The sequence below is a fragment of the Gasterosteus aculeatus genome, chromosome 15, assembly GCF_964276395.1.
Source record: "Gasterosteus aculeatus chromosome 15, fGasAcu3.hap1.1, whole genome shotgun sequence".
NCBI lineage: Eukaryota > Metazoa > Chordata > Actinopteri > Perciformes > Gasterosteidae > Gasterosteus > Gasterosteus aculeatus.
In genome coordinates, this window is record NC_135703.1 from 11,878,233 (window position 1) to 11,884,500 (window position 6,268).

Below are 6,268 nucleotides of genomic sequence, written 5' to 3' on the forward strand. Positions count from 1 at the left end.
ACGGCACATGATCAGTTCACAGTGATAATGGTTGCAGATTTTCCACTTTCTTCTTTCTAGCTCGCAATAATCTGTATTTGCGGCATATCACGATCACGGATTAAAATGAACACTAGAAATCTAGCAAAACATTATTAGACATTACACTATCAACCACAATTAGAATGGTCCAAGCTGCCTTTAAAATTTTCTTTATTATAAATGTAAACCAGCATTATGTTTTCCAGATTTTAGTGTTATTACGTTTTTTACAGTACATGTGTCAGCTCCAGTGCTTTATCATGCTAACTTCCCCCTAACATTGCTTGTTTCAAGAGACGCAATGCATTTTGAGAGAGAGAGAGTCATGCGCTGGGTTTGTGAAAACTCTTTTCTGTAACTTTAAACTTTAAATTTCACAAATTGAAGGTTAGGACCAGACGTGACCTCTAATAGCTTTACGTCTCATACTGGATGCATGAATCAGCCAGAAATGACATTGCTAATTGTTAGAAAAATTCTCACTCCACACCGGTGTAAAATCATCAAAACAGGATATTTAATGTTTGCAAACAGGAGACAGAGAAGGAATATATAAACATGCTAAAACAGCGGGGGGGCTCTGGGCAAAACCCAAGTGCTGGTAATCGACCTCGGATGTAGACGATCATCCTTGGCACCGCAAGATTATTAACATCCAAAACATCTTGATTATCAGATGACCCTGAACACCATGTGCCTCCATGTGAAAGAGCACAGACTCTCTGTTGTACTAAAGTGGAACATTATTGCGCTTTTTCCAACATTGATACTGATACATTGGGGCATTTCTCCTATACACAAAATTCACGTTCAGACCAACTGTACCGCACGATAAACTCAATTTTACATTAAAGGCCAACTTATTAATAACAGTAGGTTATGGTTTAGTTAGTTATTAAACACCGTGTAGGCCTGTGTTTTTAATTGTGACATTAGAAGAGAAAAGGCTTTTAGGATGAGAACCAATGGATGGGTTCGACAAACATGAATTAGGCTGGCAGGTGTGAACTTTCCCCAATCCCCATTCAAGTCAAACAAAGTAGTTATTGTTAGCTTAACCGTCATGACATTAGCTTGAGTTAGCTTCCAACACAGTGGGGAAATAATACACACCAGATAACTAGTCGTTAACGCCTCTTTTTTAATTCTAATTACATGTTTTAATAATGTAATTCATGATGTGCTCCTTCTCTTTAGACATAATGCAGTAGGTAGCCTAGCTAGTTAGCCGGACATGCTAACGGTTGCGGCAGACGTTAAAGCAGATAAAAGCACCGACCCGTTCCTTTCACTTTTGATGTAGAGCTTTATTTGACCATTTTTACTACAACCAAACTCTCCAGCATGCATACAAAGCTTGGCAGCCCAAAAGGTGACGGCATACAAAACACATAAACAATATAACATGGTGATAAAAGGGACAGATCTTCCACGCTCATCACACATACTCTGACAGATGTTTACAGAAGGTTTTCTAAACATTGCAGAGTGTAATATTTCGATACAAAACCACCTTCTTTCCTCCTGGAACCAAATTAAATGGAACAAAAGTTTTTTTTTGTGGCCGCAGGATTTTTCTTGGCAGTAGCACCAAGCCTGTCCAACCACAGAGCAGCAAAAGGTCAATCACAAGTAACATACGTTATATACAGTATGAATCCTGAGACGTGTCCAACTCCAAAAGAATATCCGCTTGCTTTACCGCCTTGGATATCATGGAGTCATTTCCACTTGAAGATGTGTTTTCACAGTAAAGTAAAGCTCTCCAAATCATACAATATAGTGAGAGATGTTTGAAATAACTTGGCATGCTGCTTGTCTGAGAAACCTCGGTCTCCTTGACAACCGCCTCACGCATAACACAAACAGGCCTCGTTCCCTCGTCGGGGCAAATAAAAAGCGAATGCAGAGAAAATGTTTTCCCAAGTGATGGGCTCTAGAGGGTCGCTGTGGTGGGTTTACAGTATGTGGGAACACTCGGAGACCACTGAAGAATTCTCTGAAATAATATCAGGGCAACAGCTGGGGCCTTTGTCGACTGAAGTATGAATAATTCCTTTTCTGGTCTATGATCCACCTTTTGTCGTATGTATTTGCACTGAGACTGGGATAAAGCACAGGTTTAAAACTCAAAAAGTCAACTGAAATGTGTTGTTCATGACAAAAATCCAAAAGATGACAAAGTATCATTTTTATTAAAAGCTGCTAACTTTAGGATGGATGTGATTCTGGCAGTTCAGTTGGGAGGTGCGGCCCAAGCTCACAGACACGCACAAACCAGGCTTTGAAGCAAACTTTGTAGCCAATGGACATATAATATCTGAGTTTACGGGTGATTTTTCCCCATTTACTTATATTGGGAAAGAGACGTCTAATAATCAGCAAAAAAAGTTTAAATGAAATCAATTATTCACAGACGTCTCCTTCCCGATGATGTGAGAAACCAGAGAGTTGCAATTCCACGATTTTGCCACAATGTAATATTTTCTTCAAAGGCCTGGTTTCTACTTTGAGGCTTGCGTGCAACATTTTACTGACATCTCTTCAAGAGAAGAGAGTCCAACCGTGTCCACTCAACCAATCACCTCCTCATATTGACACTCTCCTAATCTCTCATTCTCTGCCACGAGTGACCACAAACTGCCTGCAGGACTTTTAGCTCCTCGTCCCTCCTCACTTGTTTTCCATCTCAGTCTGGCAGCTCTCACAGTGGGTCCATTGTACACAGAGAGGCTTTTCCCATTTATCGGATACTCGACAATGAGCGAAGCTTTCCTGACGACAGCGGGCGTGTCCCTGGATGCAGGCCGACTGTAGTCATGTCGTGAGCAAATTTCAAAATGTACCCGGCAAACCAGAAAGAAATGCAACACACTACCAGCCAGATGTTTGCCTTCTTGCCCCGTCGTGCGACGCTTTTTTAATAATGTTCATATACGCCGTGAATTCAAGCATGTTTTTTTTTATCTGAGCTCAGTTTAAGATAAGAATTAGGTGGAGCTACTTGCAACAGCCGTTGCATTCACAGACGTTTAATCATAACTCCAGTATCACTTAATTATTTATTACAGTTTATTGCAATCACAATATAATCAAAGAATCACGTTCCTTTTAAGCAAGGGCACGGATTCACATGTTGGCTGATTCATCCTGCTTATCAATAGATATAAATATTTTCAGTGCACGTTTACTGAACCTTTACCTACTGAATTGAATGTGTGCTGTGGAAATACGCAAATAGCAGAAAAACAGGAAAAGGCGACAGAAGGGGGAAAAGGCTGAAGACAGACGTGGTGATGAGAATCCTGCTGTTCCATGTGATCGGTTTAACAGCTGCTTCCTGCACGTCTGCAGGGTGTGGCTGAACATTATGCAACTGACCACCAGTCAACATACAAAAGCACATTTTCCGGGGTCTGACTGACTTCAGTTCCTCTATTTGTGCAAAAAAGGATATCATGCACCGTGACTTTATTTAAAATAGGATTTTTAATATTCAGCCACAGCTTCACAAGTTAGCCTTGACCTTCAGAAGCAATTCCATCTCATGTTATTATAATCTCACTTTGAGTTTGATCCGTTTAGTGACCAGGTCCACTTCAACAGACCAGATAAATGACAACAGAAGCTTGATTGTTGCTCTTGGATTTGCAATCAAACGCTTCTTTGTATTCTTTGTAGTCATGGTTAAGTAATCTACGGTATGTTTTGGCTGCCTCAAGTAAGGGTGAGCCAAAACAAAGCTCGCTGTGGCCCCCACCTCCCTTTGTCTCCTGCCATGTGCTACCACAGCTCAGACACAGACGCTGAAAGTGTCAGATAACCTGCGAAGACTGCCGGTCACTAAGAGTTACTGATCTCTGTGCAAAGAGAGAAGAAAAGAAACGAGCCCCCCCCCTCATCAAAAGCATGATAAAAATCCCTTCCCCGCGGGCTGGGCGGGCCCTCAGGGACCAGTGGGAGAAGCAGGATGCAGAGGATTCAGAGCGCAGGGGACGACGGGGAGGGAGGGAGGGTCTCGGCCGCTCGTATCATGTCTCTTTGTTACAGCTCTCGACAACGACAAGCAGCAGACAGCCTGTGCTGAGCCGTTGCTTGTGAGGGGTAGATTTAAAACGTTACCAAGGACCTTGGGGGGGGGGGAGCAGGGATGATTTAGGGGTTCGATTTCCACAACATTTATCCTCCTCACATTTAACATTTTGAGTTCGGGTCGGTCCTGAGCTGTCGCAGCCACAGGGAGGAGGTGAGGAGCCGGAGGAGGGAGAGGCTGTCAACGTTTAACATCTGCTTCTCCCCAACTGAAAACTGGCCCATAATACGTGCAAAGAAAAAAGAGCACTTTTGATGTGTGGCAGGATCGGTAGGTTTGTTAAAACCATCACTTTCACTAAAACAGGATCTGATGTAACTGTAGTGGTAAACCAGACTAGGTTCATATGTAGAAACCAGGCTTGTGAAGGCACACGTGTTATTTATGTTAACAAGGGGGAACCTCCCATCAGATGATTAGCTGAATTACCCTTTTGGCTGAGGCGATGGCTGTTGGAAAAATCCAAACTGATACAGCTACTCCCAATAAGCGCAATTTAATTACCAAGGTGGCGCCTCAATAATTGACTCAGTATGGTTAACTGAAAGAAAACCGCCTGCCGGTTTCCTGGCGCTGTGCACAGCTGCTTGACAGCGTCAGGAACGACACCTGGCCTCTGAAAACTGGGCGATGTGTACGTTGTAGCACAGGACGCCCACTTTGTTTAAAGGGAAACTATTTCCTCAATCAGCTACTTGCTGTGAGAGACGGGATCCCACGAGAGGCAGTTTTGGAGTGTTGGGAGTTCATTTGCACAAAAAAGTAATTAGGATTCAGCAGTATTTGAAAGGAGATCAGACTACAGCTGGCGTGTGGTTCGATCGTAGCGATCGCGCCGGCGTCCAAGTCGTAGTTACGATGACACGTGGCTGAGAAGTAAACGCGAATGGGCGTCTCACATCGAGCCACTTTGTGGACAAGGGAAGCCGTTGCTTTACGTTCTCCCCGGTAGGCCAGTGTTACAAAGAGACTGGTTCCACTAAGGCGACCACGCTCTCCCAACGTGGCCGCTTTGCTGAAGCTTTGGGAACATCTGGTAGATGAGTCGAGTCGGTGGAACGTTCACAGCCCTCGTATACAGGTTTATATTTAGGGAATAACTGTATATGGTGGAAATATTGTTTTATGATGTGAGACAAACGGGTTTTTTTTTCTCCCCTCAACATGGAGGAAACGGTCCGAAGGAAAAGAAAGACACACAGAGGAATTGATTTCCTTTTTGGGACCAAAACTGCATATGAAGCAAATGAATCTAAAATTGGCAAACAAAGATCAGCATTGCACGAGCAAAAAGCGGAGTGAAGCTGTTAATCTTTGTTCCTGAGGCCACACGACTCTTATCTCGTCAAGTCAATCGTGTTGAATCTTTACTGCCAACACATGGTGTCCTTCTCCTGTCCCCATCACGAGACCAGTCCGTCCAAGGCTCAGAATCCAAGGCGTGCGACTGATTGGAAAAAAAGAATGAAAGAGGTCAAACGCGGACGGCCGTGTGACTCCGCGTGCCGACGTCTGTTTGGTATCCAGGCAACCGCGCTGTTTACCCGGGTGCGGCCCCCGGTAGACAACGGCACAAACGGAATGGAAAGCGACCAAACGAAGGGGATTTCAACAAAGCGAGAGGAGCACCGCACCGGTGTCACAGCCTCGTTCTGCGAGAAGGGACGTGAAACCGAGAGACGGGGTGAAGCCGTTTCCTGCCGCTGCCAGGCCCCGTGTTTAGACGAAGAGTGGGGTGAGAAAGGGTGAGATTAGTGTTGCCTCATCACAGTAGGATTAAGCGAACAGCCTCCGGTCTACTGCGAACACAAGGCTGTTGTTCCTCCAGGTTATTGAACACGGTCGGCGTCAGGGAAAGCCAGATGGTCCGGTTTTAAAGACCTTTCACTGCCGCTCGCTGCTTTGATTGCCCCCCCCCCCCGCAGTGCACGAGGCTCTCACAGGTGGACAAAATGAAAATAAAATAATAAAGCAAGAAAGAGAAAGTTTGGGCTCCTATGTTTTTAATAGTTCAAATATAATATGCAATTTCCTCACGGGAAAATAGAATAAATTCCAATTATCTGCTATGTAAGAATCAAAATGTTTTAGCCAAACATAGAAAACTGAAAAATGTTTTGTGTCTCTTTTGTGTGTCGAGAATACGTCTTGTAC